Source organism: Phoenix dactylifera, chromosome 5 (genome assembly GCF_051530095.1).
Source record: "Phoenix dactylifera cultivar Ajwa chromosome 5, Ajwa_hap1_PhDact_Kaust_v1.1, whole genome shotgun sequence".
In the NCBI taxonomy this organism is placed as follows: Eukaryota; Viridiplantae; Streptophyta; class Magnoliopsida; order Arecales; family Arecaceae; genus Phoenix; species Phoenix dactylifera.
Window position 1 is genome coordinate 24,463,913 of NC_143194.1, and position 15,931 is coordinate 24,479,843.

Below are 15,931 nucleotides of genomic sequence, written 5' to 3' on the forward strand. Positions count from 1 at the left end.
ATACGGTTCTCGACACTATTTTTGCAGATCTCGAACACAGTATTTATGAAAAAAGAGCTGCCTTCTATTTTTAAGCAAAATACAAAAATGAAAATAATTTAATTGTCACTTGTTAAACAATGCACATTCTAATCAGATGAACATCCTCTAATCTTTCCAAATATGTTGACTATTGGGATCTTTATATTTGGTGAAATTATGGGCCGTCGTATTAAAAATGGAGCTCTAATGCATCTCAATCTCATTCTCACAATTTGGATTAAAAAGAGCAGTCCAATGTACGGGGCTCTTACACAAGATCTAGAGAGATTGCAAAAGGTGGTTTTTGTGTTTCAAATATAATCTTCAGGTCAAAATAAAGCAACTGTACAGCTACGCCAAGGCTCTCCATTTGTTTCAATGGCTTGGATGTCAAACCATAAAGAGCTCATGCTCCTCTCTTGCATAAAGTAACAAAAACAAGCTGATACTACCTATGTATAACATTTGGCAGAGGACAAAAGCATTGTTCAACCGGATTTCTGTAGAGAATATCTCAGGAGAGCATTTAAATTCACTAGCAGATAAAACATGAATAAAGAAAAATGGCACTCTATTTATTGAGGATTTCTTTGGGTGTGTGTATCATAAGACTATATTTTTCAAATGAATTATGGTTTTACAAATCCACATATTTTTCAAAGGGCTCTCTATGTATATGATGCACCATCGAGGCCCCAACGTAGAATTTTCTTGTTCACCGCCTCCTCCAACGTTTTGCACGCGATGCTCGGCTCGGGTGAGGGGAACTGAGAGTCGGCAAACAGGTTGCCGTCATTACTTTCAGCTTTACACTCTCCACTGGTTAGTGCGGTTAGGGCATGCCCTTGGACCGGCGGGGGCATTTCGGGAATTCGAAGCTGGGGTGCGGACACTGGACGGCGACCGAGTAGAAAATGAGAAGACTCATTCGTCTTCTTTCTCTCGGATCCGAAAAAGAAAGGGGAAGAAGGAACTTTTCGGGTCTCGCTCTCTTTCGACAGCCGTCAGCGCTCTTTGCCGGTAGCCCTTCTCTCCCTCATCCCATCTCTGGGGTCTTTGATTTGTCTTGCAGTGAATTCTTCGTTTTGTTTTTCTCTCCGATTGAAGCCGTTTTACCGAAGAATCCTAAGCTTTGTGACTGTATAGACATCAGATCTGTAGCTGAGAAATGATGGGTTCTTCTTGAATTTTACTTTCTAGATGTTTTTAGGATATGCTATCGATCTTGAATTGTTACGGTGTGGACTTCGGGTTTGCTTGACTTCTTTCGGAGGATCTTGAGTTTACGACTGCTGTTGCATCGGATTTCTGGTAGCTGTTAAACACCGAGATTTCAGGGTTTTCCGATTTAGGTGCTAGATTTCTGGTTTGCTTGGTTTTAGTTTTTTCCCCTCCTTGATGCTTTGGTTTGATATCTGAGGAGTGTTGAGATTTTCGGTGGTTGTTGCACCAGATTTCTTAAATAAAAAAGCGTGGGCTCCCGCCATTGTGCGGTTTGGAGAGGGTCAGATGCACGCATCCTTAGGCCATTGTGCGTTTTAGACTTGTATGGATGTTATGATGAACTGATGCAGTTTTAATGTTCCTAGGGATGAAGATCTTTTGAGTTTAGATGGTTCTTCAGGATTTATAGGGTTGGAATTATTTTGAGGGGATTGGTAGTTTAGGGTTTAGTGGAATGTGCCAATATGGTGTATAAGGCGGGAGGGTCGAACTCCTTCAAGTAAGTTTTTAATATGGGCCCATGTGTGGATTAGGAATATAATATGTATGTCGCTCTTTCCTTATAGTTCACGAAATCTGGGGTTTAAATCCACATTTTCATTGTCTGCTTTATTATCATTATTGTTACTTGTTGAAGCAGTTCTGGATTTTGCTATGAACTAATTAAAAACCTATATTTTAAGATTTAGGTTCTTAATTACTAAATATGGTCCCATGCGTGCCTGGTATTTGTATGAGTATAAACTACAAAGCAGGACGTACTTTTAATCTTTTTAGTTTTTGAGTTACTATGGGTCTCTCTCTCTCTCTCCCTCTCACACACCCAGAGTTTTGCATTCATTTATTGTTCTTTTTTGTCCTCCATCCTCACTTATAGATCCTAGGCACCTTTTCTGATCTGATGTTTCTGTGCGTAATTTTTCATAGTTTGCTCTTTCTCTTAGTTTATATTTGGTAAGTTTGCATTTCATATCTGCAGCTTCTTTCTCTCTGTTTGATTATATATAAGAAAATGTAAATTGTCTTCAGAGACTTCAAATCGTGCCTGTGTAAGATCCATTGTTATATTATTTTCATGTGTTTAGTTTCATTAATACATTAGGCACGGAGCCATCCCATATGCTTGGGACCAGGCCAGATGGTTATAATCTGTCAGGGGGTGGAGCCTTGCAATGTATTCGGTCTTATACGCTTTTTTCATGTGTGCGTCTTTTTGAATTTTTGATTTATATGTACATGTTGCTGTGATATAGGTACTTTAAATTATATCGGTGCGTGCAGTTTTGTTGACATGTAGATCTATATAGAATTTTTATAAACCATTCAGCCAATTTATTTGTTTGACTGAATGATGTTCTTCTGGGTCATAAAATGTTGTTTTCCCTCTGTTTATTTATCTATATCTCTACTAAAATGGGTCAGTGTGATTGTTGTAGAAAAGATTAGGATGACCAATTTTTACAAGTCATAAAACTCTGAATTCATTTAATATCTTCATAATTGCATAATTTTGAAAAGAAATTCAAGTTATTTATGAGTAAAGACTTTCCAGGGAACAAAATCATATATTCATACTATGGGGGAGATCATATCCACAATTTGAGGTTAATCTTTAAACATCAAGTTTTTTTTTAAAAAAAATATTCTTATTGGCTGAGATATCGGTTTGCATTGATCTTGGTCACTTACCAATATGATATAGTCAATACATGGGCTCACAGAGACTTGGATGATATAAACTGGCATATTTTCTCATATCAGATCATCGTCTTAAATGATAATTGACCTCATGCTGACTATATTAGCCTAGATTTGGAAATCTCTGTTCCTAAAATTTGGCCAAAATATATTACTCGTTCCCCATTTGTCCAACTTACCATATCAGCTGAGACAAACCAAGATCTTGGTCCATCTCGGTCTTGGCCACCCATCATGAAGACAGAGATCTTTAGTCTTAAAAGCCTTGTTAAACCTAAAGAGAGGAGAATTGGGTGGATGGAGAAGTGGAAGAGAGGGAAAACCTAGAATTTCTCCAATCCAACTCAAAGTTCTGCTGAAAATACTACTTTTAAAATAATTAAAAATCGTGTAGTCTCTACATATTGCCGTTAATTAAGAATTGCTTCTGACTTGTGTCAGTAATTCAGTATTACATATCAATACATTCCCATGGTTTTGTGTATTTTCGCTTAAACTATGATAAGTTTTTAATATTGAAATTTGTAAAAATTACTATATCGGACTTATGCTCCGATTATTTTCTGTATAATCAAAGTTTATCTAAATCTTTTGCATTTTCCGGATAATTGCTTTCTTTTGTCCTTGCAGCTTTGAAAGAAGATACAATTGTGCACATAGTTTACTTTTTTTTTTATTTGATTCATTGGTTCACGATGGTCATTTACAAATTGGAGCTCAAGCTCAATACGTCTATGTGTCTGTGCATGTGAGAACATGTGTGCATGCACATGTATCACTTGGAGATTCTAGTATGTAAAGACACCTATATTAGGATGCCTCAAGAGTTCTTTTTCTCCCTTCTCATCATATTGCTTTGAAGAACTCTTTTGCATTCTGTAATATGTTAAATAAAAAGTTTAAGTTGGAAAGGCTGTTGTTTTGCTGAGGTAGAAGAGTACTTGGCTGAGGTGAATCTTTTTATGTATTTGTGGCTTAGCTATTTAAGAATCTTCCATACAAAAAATCTCCCTCTTTGATGACAACATAATGCCTTTTCTATTTGTTGATGAGACTAATTATTCTTTTTCTTAAAGCATTTATAATTTTAAGTGGTTGTAGTTTGTTTGAGAAATTTCTCTTCTCCTTTGTGTATTTTCTCTTAATTTTTGGTATCTTAAAACTCATTGAGATGTTGCCTGATTGCACTATTTTGCTTTTGCTTTTACTCCCACATGCCAGCCATTGTTCAATGTATCATTACATTTAATATCTTAAATTTATTCGAGTTTGGACATCATCAATTTCTTTGAAAGGTTGCTCTGAGCCATGCTTCAGAGCAAATGTTAAAACCTTGTTGGTACCAGGCGACTAAAATCGCACCTGTGACTGATCGGGTCATGGTTGCACCTGCAACCCCAATCCTCTTATCGACCAACCCCCAGTAGTTATTGATTGGTAATTTACTGGTACCAAATGGAATGGGGTTTGGCACCAACCAGTATGGACTGATACTGATCAGAACATGTAGAAAAGGATCCCTGTTTTTTCTGTTGGCATTTGAATGGGGAGTGGAGAAAGGGGAAAAGGAGAAAGAGAGGGATAATAAAGAAAAAACAGCAATAAAAATAAAAAGAATTAATTTAGGGAATGAAAAAAAATACCCTCAAGTGACCTAATTTATGACCTAACCAAACATAAAAGATTCTAAACAACAATAAAAATCGAAACAAAGGGAAAAACTCAAAAAATTAGCATCGATATTAAACCTATATGCCAACAGCTCCCAATGGTATTCTATCGACTTGTTGCCCAACTAATACTGGCACAGGGACCAGGACTTTAACTCTTGGCTCAAAGTATAGCTGTGCCTCACATTACTTATGCAATATGTATAATGTTTTATCAAGGTGCAATGATTATTTTTAAATCTGGCTTCTGCTTCTGTGTTCATTTCCTAACATTTTTGACTAGCTCTTAACCTCAACAGAAAAAAAAGACTAGCTCTTTCCATTTATTACTCACATTTTTTTTCAAAACAAAAACAATGGAGGGTTAACTAAGTCCGAGCTTTGATTGTTATGTCATTCTTTGACCCCTTCATTTTGCATTTAAACTTCATATAAAGTAGTTATTCAAATTGATAAATTTTGTTATTATTATACCAAGGTTTCAGAGCCCAATTTTAGTTTCATCAGGATTGTGGAGTTTGTCTTTGACAATGTTGCTCCAATTTCTAAGTTTTGGTTCAAAAAAGGAAAAGTAGGAGAATAATAAAAGAAGTCAAGAAAAGTTAACACAGATTATTTCGGAGTATTTTGCATTATGTAGGATCTCCATTATATAGTTTCGGCAATTCTAGGCTGAAATTAATATATGAAAAATCCATAAAGTCTAATAATAACTTGTATTCACATGCATGCTTCTCCAGTGGTTGACTTCTTGGTCAAGGGATTGTCTTAATGTGCATGTAGTTCTCTCGCAGTTGATGAATCTTTTGATTATTAACTGTCTGCACATTGAATCAGTCCATGATATTAATCATGACTTCAGGATCGCTTAATTAAGAATGAAATAGAATTCATTGGCTCTTTTGACTGATTTTCTTGTTGGTTCCTAATTTGGTATAGTTGGGAGTAGCTGGCAGTTCTTTCTAGTAATGAATGTTTTGGTAGTCCAGCACAACAAAAAAAAATGCTTCTTCTCTCTTTTTTTGTTGAAAATGTCGCATGATCAATTCAATCTCTTAGAATTTGATTTTGATGCCAAATGCAATTTTTTTGGTGGGGGGTTCATTGCTGGATATTGCTTGGGTTTCAGTTTAATGGAAAGGGTATTGGGGGCTGTACATATGAGCTATATCATATTTAGAACAAAAATTAAGATTGCTGCTGGGAAAGATGAGCAATGGAGTGAAATAAAAATTGAAAAGAAAGTGAAGATTGTTAGGTCCTCCAGGGAGAAGCAGAAAGGTATTTGAAAGGAATAGGTTATTGTTTATGTTGTGGAAAAAATAAATTATGTAAAATGTGAGATTTTTTTTTTTTAAATATTGATAATTTGAGCGTGACCATATCAAATTTGAAATCCACAATATTAATGTTGACTTCACTACTTTTAGATATTTCTACAACTTAATATGCTCAATCTATTTTCTAGTGAATGATTTATATAATTAAATTATTTAAATTACAATAAAACCCTGAAATTTAAGAGTCACTGTCTGTCCAGATTTATGTTGATTTTTCATTAGTGAACTGGCATTTTTTCACCAGATGTGGCTAAAGTATATAAGCCTGGAAAAAAAAGTTGATGCATGTGGACATTCATTATTTCTATTCAGCAAGTGTTATGTGGAACAAAATCTGATTAGATCTAAAACTATCTTTTAGTCCCAGAAATTATAGAGCATCTTTACTGAAATTTTTGAGATAATACTCTTGAATTTCTTACCTCTCTCAATTGAAGTGGTTGATACTAATCCATTGAATTCATAAATTATGGACCTGAAAGTTTCGAATCAATTAGAAACAAGAAGATTTAAGGCTTGTAACCTTGATGCAGCATTATGGGAAATAATTTGATTAAGAATGAAAAACAGTCTCTTTTGGTTAATATTGTATAATTTAGAGATTCCAGTCCTATTTAGACTGCCTTTAACCATATGGATCACGGTGTTCTAGGCTTATTTTTGGTAGATTGCCTTTACCAGCCACTCAAACTCTTTACAACTAATGTTAGTGAACTGTGGCAGTCAAGCATTTTATTTCTGATCAAATTTATTCTATTTTTCACTCTTCAGAAGATCTAGTTTTCTAAATATACGCGTCACACTTGCTGTCTTTATTAGGTATACTGCATGGTGGTTGCATGCTTTACAATTACCATTGGTATTTCATGTTTTTTGAAATTCTGCTAGTCGTTCAGCAACTATATATATAGCATCATCAAAATGACATTATTGTATGTTAAATCAGCATGCACCTTACTTGGATAGCCAATCGTGTGTTTTGGCAAGCTAATTAGTGTCCATACTACTTTTTTCTTCCCCCATTTGCACTAGATTCTTACACTTTTTCCATGGTGTATTTGGTGCTTTCCGCTGGTCAAACAGTGCCCCTTCGGTGTTCTAGAAGTCTCCTAAAATGGCGGATGGTCACGAAACTGACAAGAACATTGAGATATGGAAGATTAAGAAATTGATTAAGGCACTGGAGTCTGCAAGAGGTAATGGCACTAGCATGATCTCTCTTATAATGCCACCACGAGATCAAATCTCTCGAGTCACCAAGATGTTGGGTGATGAATATGGAACTGCATCAAACATCAAGAGTAGAGTCAATCGGCAGTCTGTGTTGGCTGCCATTACCTCAGCGCAGCAGAGGCTCAAGCTTTATAGCAAGGTTCCTCCCAATGGACTGGTTCTGTATACCGGAACCATAGTTACGGAGGATGGAAAAGAAAAGAAAGTAACTATAGATTTTGAGCCATTCAAGCCCATCAATGCGTCATTGTATCTTTGTGATAATAAGTTCCACACGGAGGCTTTAAATGAACTCCTGGAATCTGATGACAAGTTTGGTTTCATAGTCATGGATGGAAATGGAACACTTTTTGGCACTTTGAGCGGCAATACACGCGAGGTGCTTCACAAATTCACTGTCGACCTTCCAAAGAAGCATGGTCGAGGAGGGCAATCAGCATTGCGATTTGCTCGGCTTCGGATGGAGAAACGTCATAACTATGTACGAAAGACGGCCGAGCTTGCCACTCAATTCTTCATTAATCCAGCTACTAGTCAGCCGAATGTTGCTGGGCTTATTCTGGCTGGTTCTGCTGATTTCAAAACAGAATTAAGCCAGTCAGACATGTTTGATCCCCGTCTTCAGGCCAAAATACTTAATGTAGTTGATGTTTCTTATGGAGGAGAGAATGGCTTCAATCAGGCCATTGAGTTGTCAGCGGAAATTCTGTCAAATGTGAAGTTTATACAGGAAAAGAAATTAATTGGGAAGTATTTTGAGGAAATAAGCCAAGACACTGGAAAGTATGTTTTTGGTGTGGATGACACCCTTAAAGCTCTTGAAATGGGTGCTGTGGAGACCTTGATTGTTTGGGAAAATCTGGATATTAACAGATACGTGCTGAAGAACAGTGTTACTGGAGAAATCATCATAAAACATTTGAACAAGGAGCAAGAAGCTGACCAGAACAACTTCCGTGATCCAGCTTCAAATGCCGAATTAGAGGTGCAGGACAAAACTTCTCTGCTTGAGTGGTTTGCCAATGAATACAAGCGTTTTGGTTGCACCCTTGAGTTTGTTACCAACAAGTCTCAGGAGGGCTCGCAGTTCTGCAGAGGGTTTGGTGGCATTGGTGGAATCCTGCGTTACCAGCTTGATATAAGATCGTTTGATGAGCTGTCTGATGACGGAGAGGTTGACGAAGACTCCGACTAGGAATTAGCTGACCCATCAGCAGAGCTGGCCCCAGGATGTCTGCAATTGACGTATCATTTGCACCCAGTTTCATTCAGATTTTACATGATTCCCCCGTAATTTATCTACAGTCTGTATCTTTTTGTCTGTATCATCTAGGCATGCGGCATGCTATAGAATATTTCTCAAAGCTTTGTGAGTGGCATGACATAGGTACTTCGTATTTTCATAAGCAGAACAGCATTCAGCAACTTAAAGTTAAGATCTGGTTGGTCAGCTCAATGAAAAACTCAGGGAAAACCCAGGAATTTCTGTTGGATTATGGTGCTGGAAGAGTTTTTGTGGTTACTTGTGGTTCGCTTGCTTTGCATGTTTCATGGCACGCTCGTGACTTTCATTGTGTACTATTTTGTTTGGCATGTTTGCACCTTGACTTCGCTGCTAGAGTTTCTCAACTTACGTTTAAACACTAGCAGTTGGTTAATTTGTGCTCAAGTGTCTATACTGATGGATTATGGTGCTTAAATATGTTAAATTCTCATTTTACGCAAGCTATAATAGGTAGAGCTTTTGTGCATCCAGGGTTGCAATCTTGAGATATATGTTACTCATGCAAAAAAAAAAAAAGCTCTACATATTTAAGCCCAAAAATATATGTTATTCAGGATTTCTTGTTGGCCTAGCTTATTAACAATGCGGGCTTAAAGGTGGTTGCACGTGACTCAGGTATGTGTGACCCTTTCTCCACCCCATGTAAAGAATCACCATACATCATCAGTTTGAAGTGTCGATGGAAAATGTTATCCATAAGAAATCAATGTGTTAAGATGGAAAGCATAATTAAGACCCTATGTGCATTTTCCATCCACAAGTGGTCCCATTTAGAAAAAAAATGTACATGGAGCCAATACATATTTATGGTGGTTGTTTGTATCACTAAGAGAAGCATTCATATTTTCGGCCGCTGCCATGGAAGCCCTAGGATATTTTTCCTTCCATGCGGCCAAGTTCTCAAATAAGTAATCTGCAAAGATTTTAAGCTGCCATAGGTTTCAATATTAGAGTTTTTTTTTTTTTTTTTTGGCTAAAACGGATGATTCATGCAGTTTTAGTATGGACAAATCCAAAAAAGTCAAAAGACAGTAAATTACGGAGCATTCTAGGCAACTCTCTTTCTCCAACTCATAGGGATGGCCATATACTAGTTAAAAAACAACATTAGGGCTTTTCAAACTTCATGCCATTATGATATCTAGTTCTCCTTCCACAAGGTGCCTCCTGCTCATGGTCAAAGCCTTCCCCAACCTGTGGAAGGTGGGGAGTACGTCAAATTTGCAGGCTGCGGTGGTGGCTTGGTGGTGGTGCTGACGGTAGTCACAGGTGGGGGAGGTAAAGGTGCTAATGCTCCAGAGAATTTATGCAGGCTCCAGTTCCCTGCCTCCCCATCATATGTGTTCACTAATGAATCTAGTTTATTAGTTACCATAAATTAAAACTCCAGAGAGTGCTATAAACACATTAGTTACCATAATAATCTATTTTCTTCCCTAATGTTTGATACTTGTTTAGCATTAGAATTAGTCCAAGCAAATTAAAACTCTATGTCCTTTCGAATTTTTCATAGCCAATGTCATCCTAATCTACCAATGCAACAAAGAAATTCACCATGAAGGTCTCCTCCAAAGTCTGCTCCCCCCGGAAACTTCTTCTTCGCTGATGTTGTGAACTGTCCAGTTTGTCTCCGGTTCACCTCATCCTCTTTCAACAAATCTAAATTTGTAATAATAGGCAATTTGATTTATATCTCCACTTCCTCCCTCATATTTTGCTAATTCGTAAACTGCCTTCCCACCTTCAATAGTTGAGCCACAATATAACAGGCTAATTATTAGCTAGTAGGACAAAGCATTAGCTAGTCTACTAACTATTTCATATATTTCAGTATGTCTCATTTTATTTCCCTCAGATCTTTCTGTAATTTTTTCCACAATCACGAACCATTCCTGCAGACAAAAACCTAAATATCAACGGCAAATTTAGTTTCCCTTTACCATTATCTTAGAATTTGCTGACATCCTAGCCTTCCGTCAAGCCTAATCTATTGTATAATACGCCATAAGCCAAATAAATATCTACATTTACCAGATTTTTCTCATCATAATGCATTCCATTCTTTCATATTATTCACATAGGTTTTCTCGAACCATCAACCTTTTTCATGGATCCCCTGCTGAACCTTATATTCCAGCAAAAATTGCTTTGATCTCTCTCTCATCTCTACTTCCATGACAATGCTTGATAGCATATGCAGTTAGTGACAGACTTATCTGCTAATAATTTCATGTTGGGACGTTGTTCATTCCCCCCTCATTAAAAGAAAATCTATTTGTACCAAGCCTGATCTATTATTGTAAACACTAAATGTATCTAATGTAAACTAAGCATTTGGTGTCACTAGATCGCATGTTGCTATACGCTACTCCTTCACAATATCCGTCTTTGGACCTCTCATAAACTCGTAGACAATACTTGACACTATCTACACATTAATAATAACATTTTCTTATCGATTGCCTCAACATGTAGTCCATCTCATTGCAGATTCTTCTGATTTGTTTTCTTTAATCCCGCTTAATGGATTAGCCGATGCATGTATCCCTTGTAAAAGTAAATGTTAGTCGTAAATCAATCAGAACACACTCAGGTATGCCATTTCCCAAAATAATCTTGAACCTTTATTTCGCATCTTCTCTTGAATCGCATTCAGCTTTGCATTTAATGCCTTCTTCAAATTTACCTATAAATACCTTCTAATTCAATACGACATAATTCATCCATCTCGATCAAGATTAGTATCGAATTCCCTACACAAATTGCTGAATCATGTGCCACTACACACTCACAAGTCACTAGTATGATGACATGACTTACATTCGTTCTTTGCATTCCAACGTGTGCATTACCATGCTTTGCATGACCAATTAGTGTCCACCAAATTATCTTTCAGCTCTATGTTTTGATATTTAGTGAATCCAGAAAACAGTAAAGAACTATATTTAAATATTAATACCGTATTTCGAACCAATTACCAACTGGACCAAGTTAGGTCCATCACTTATTGTTTACATCAAACATTTTATGCTTTAGACCTTCATTGCCATTATCCAAAACCCATTTGTTTTGTCATATTTTCTCATCCTAACAGGTGAAACAATCTCATCTCTTCATTTTGTTATTGCTAAATTTATGAGGTCTCGTATCTATAAGCTAGTGTTGTTACATTTTCCTACTAACTTCTCCATGTTCTGATAAAATATGATTTCTTTCCCTTCTAGATAAATGGCAATTTAGGCAACACAACAATGTCAAATATTTTTATATCTATCAAGGAGGAGGTTTGATCATACCTTGGAACTCCATTATCTTGCACCAAATTACACTCCTCTGGCTTCGGATATTTCGTTGACAAAATTCAGTCCAGGCTCGACAGTTGAAAATGGCGAAGTCTTTCGATTGCAGGCAGAGCTATACCCTTCTACAATTAGTATAATCTAATAATCCTCAAGTCCTAATCTATACTGCTGGTGATTGTTCTGTGCCTTGTCAGGTTTTGGATAGAATTTAGAAAGAATACAAGGCTTTCCCTCTGAGTCTGGGGTCATGCATCATACAAGAGGAGATTGCATCTAGTTGGTTTGGATTCTAGTCGCCAAACTAAGCAAAATGGCGGATTAGGCCTTTATCAGCTTTGATCAAGGAGAACTGCGCTACTAGCAAAGTCAGTTGTTCATATTGCTCCACATCCTCACACCATGGAGCAAAGTGATAAGGGCTAAATATAAATTTACTGGAACTTGGGAGGGATATATATAAACCTACATGAGGTCTTCATCCATTTGGAGAATATATTAAAGGCCAGGATATCAATATTTATGGTCAGCCTTGGATCTCGTTCACTGCACTTGATTCTTTTCCTAGTCCTCTGAACATGAATAGCTATGATGATGCTTTAAAGGTGGCAGTTTTTTTTTTTTTTTTTTGCTTTGAAAGGTGGCAGGTTCGATCGCTCCAAAAACAACATGGGACTTCCATAAGCTATCATCTCTCTTCAGTCTGAGATATTGTTCGAACTAACTACTAGATTGCCGATACCTAAAGGAAGTTGCAGGAAATCTTATAGGATTAATTTGAAGGAGGTATATGGCTTGATCACTAAATATACTGAGGCGTCCTCTCATCTAGTATATACCTCGAATTAAATACTTTTGGCAGGAAGTAATACGGAGAAGGCTTCCACGTAAATCTTGTTACCAGAGATGAAGCTGGCTCCTACACTGAACTGACTGCTTCTGCATCTCGAACTCGCCATGCTTTCTCTGTACCTGCAGCTGAACTTATAGCTAGAAGGTGACTCAATGGTGGTTATCAGATGGATGAACAAACTAATTCAAGAAGACGAAGATCATCTCCCATTGCTCAAGGATATACGGCAAAGAGCTTAGTTTTCTTTTAGAGCTAAGGGCAACCATTCATCTTACTCAAAAATAGCCGGAAAATATTTTTTTAGATTCCTCAGTTATGTATAAGTATCAAAGATCTTCTTAGTAAACAACCGATGTAGGACTAAACATACGCCCGCATCCTCGTTAAGCTAAGGATTCAAATTCATTCAAATTTAATCACAAGCACCACAATAGGCCCTTGATCAACCTCCATAAAACAGTGTCCCCTAGTCTACATAGACTATAGACCGAGTTTGCTTTGATACTATTTGTAATGATTCAGGACCTCAATCCAAACAGACTAGCCAAAAAGTATTTTTTGGATTCTTTAGTTCTATATAAGTTCTAAAATTTTTTCAGTAAATAACGAATGCAGGACTAAACACACACCCGCATGGATCTTCACACAACCAGTCTGCAGATGGGTCAGCTCATAGAGGAGTAATTGAAGACCTGGCTTATGCTCTTCCTGCCAATTTTGCTTGCGCTTTCAGAGCAGACTCCAATGGCTGCAGTTGCATTCAGTTCTTGGTTTTCGTTTTGTATATGAATATGAGGCTTGGGAAGGAAGTTGTAGTTGCCGAGAAGCAGAGAGCATTTTTTTTTTCCCCCTTTGCCGAGGAGGGGCAGGGAGTGGCGGCGCTCGGCCAAAGGCGTCAATGTTTCGAGAGAATCCATCATCGGATCACCCACTGCACATATCTCAAAGTGATCCGAACTCCTTCGCCCTCCACTTGCGCAGCTCTCAAAGTATCCAGTGGATGATCCAACGGTGGCCTCGCGCGAAAGAAGGCGAATGCGAGAGAACTAAAGAAGCAACCCGGTCCTTTTCATTTTGGTCGTCAGCAGGAGTGGCGTGAAAGTAGTATTCGCAATCCACCGGCTGATCAACCAACTGCACAGCTCTCAAAGTGATCTGAATTTTGGATGCACAGATCTCAAAGCATCAAATAGATGATCCAACGGTAGCTTGATGCCGACCGCATCGTACCCGGGATCCATAGAATTTAGAGCCAATCAAACTTTGGGTCAGGCCGGGCTCAGCTTGAATTCTATTGCAAACATGAGGCAAGTTGTGCCTGACCCGGCTCGACCATCGAGTTTAAATTTTTACCTATACAACACAATTTTGTAGAGCAAGGTTACCCAACCTTATTTTTTTTTTATTTGCTTGGAAGTGGACCCAGCAACGACCCAAGCAATTCTAAAAACAAAATTTAAACGGAGATCAAGGCATTGCCTGATGGTGCTCTCCAGGACTAGGATTTATTTTTCTACCTTTTTTTTTTTTTTTGGTTGCCGCAACGTTTACTAGGCTCAACACATAGCTTGTGATACTACATTATATATATATATATATATATATATATATATATATATATATATATATATATATATATATATATATATATAAATAATATCTTGGGTTTAGGTCGAGCCGGAGGCCCGGATTGGGCTGTTTTTAAATTTTCCAAGCTCGGCTTTTTTTTTTATGAGACCTGATTTTTTTTCCTAGGCCCATTCTACGGGCCTACTTTTAATGCCCAAGCCTGCTAAATATTTAGCTGTGCTAAGCGGGCCATCTGGCCTGTGATCAACTCTTCCATAGATGTGTGGTTTTTATATTTTAGTTTTCGTGTTACTTTAATATTGCCCCTGAGAAATACAATAATATAGTTTTCTTGATAATAAATATGGCTTTTATATGAGATCATAAAATATATAAATAACCTGTGTGCCCTTTATGATATGTAAGATGGACATGTATGCATCAACAAATATGTTTTGACGCCGTAATTTGATAGACTAGTGCGAGAGAGAAAATACAGAATGATAAAATGTGGCGATATTATATACAACATATTATAGTTTAATTTTTAGATGGCAAGAGCATTTGATATATGGTTCTCATCTAACACATACTTTTTTTTTTTTTGACATGTTCCTTGTATTGTTACCGAAATACATTTCATGTTTTTAATATCTCTAATTGATAAATTCATAGATATTTTTGTTTTCCCTCTCTAAAAATATGATCAAGCTTCTAAGTTATCACATCGATTCAAATGAGAGATGACTTATATTTGTATTACCCTTCTGATATGCTGGATGCTTTGTTTAAATATCACCAACAAAGAATCATATACTAGATGGATTATTTTTATGTCACCAAAAAATTCATTACCATTTCATTGGTAAAATCAAGCAATGATAGAATATATCTAAGATCTTGCTGACTTTATTCTAAAATAATTTGTTCTATTTTCGTAGCTTTCGCACTTTGAATCTTTAAAGTTAAAATAATTTCATTCATACCATGCATGGGCATTTGCAAAGTTTGCTAGTATAGTCATAAATATAAATATAGCACTCATATGGAATTAACAATATCACAAACATTAGAAACTATACATAAAATTTAGAGTAGCAACCTATCTAATTGGAAAGGAATACACATTTACCATAGAAAAGTGATGTCTAATTCATGGCATCAATAAACTCATTATGATCTGTTACTAAAAAAAATTAAAAAATTAAATTCAAACCATAGAAAAAAAACTTCATATTGATCATTATTAGCTTAATAAAACTGCTTGCTGCAAATTTTTGTGTTGATTTGAATCTATTATTCAATCAAAAAAAAAAAGAGGGGAACAAAAATCTTTGGCTTCTAACACTGTTGACTTTTGATCAATACTATCAATTTAAAAGGCACATCTTGATTTAATATTTTTTAATTATCTCTCACTCGATATTCTATATCCTATGTTGATAGTATAAATATGGAGAAAAGAAACAACAAGTGGCCAATCAATCCCTCTAGGGAGCAATCAAGTTGGGAAACTCAATTAAATGATCATCAGCCAATTATCTTTCCTATTTAATAATGAAATCTTCTTTCTGCCTACTATTTTCCTGTTTTACTACTTTCATATTTTTTATATATTGTATGCCCATATTAAATTTTTATCCCTCTCTTCCATTTATCTTTGAATAAACATTTAATAAATATGAGTTAAAAAATTACTTAGGAACATAGAAATAAGAAGATTGTGATATGAAAAAAAT

The 15,931-nt window shown here is 36.4% G+C and overlaps 1 pseudogene across 1 annotated transcript; it reads left to right on the forward strand.

Annotated features, from left to right (window-relative positions):
• The first annotated feature begins 846 nt into the window (after nt 1-846).
• On the forward strand, nt 847-8,844 carry LOC103715243 (eukaryotic peptide chain release factor subunit 1-3 pseudogene; annotated as a pseudogene). Its single transcript, XR_015987191.2, has 2 exons — nt 847-1,041; nt 7,037-8,844. The product of XR_015987191.2 is annotated as a eukaryotic peptide chain release factor subunit 1-3 pseudogene (transcript).
• The last annotated feature ends 7,087 nt before the right edge of the window (nt 8,845-15,931 follow it).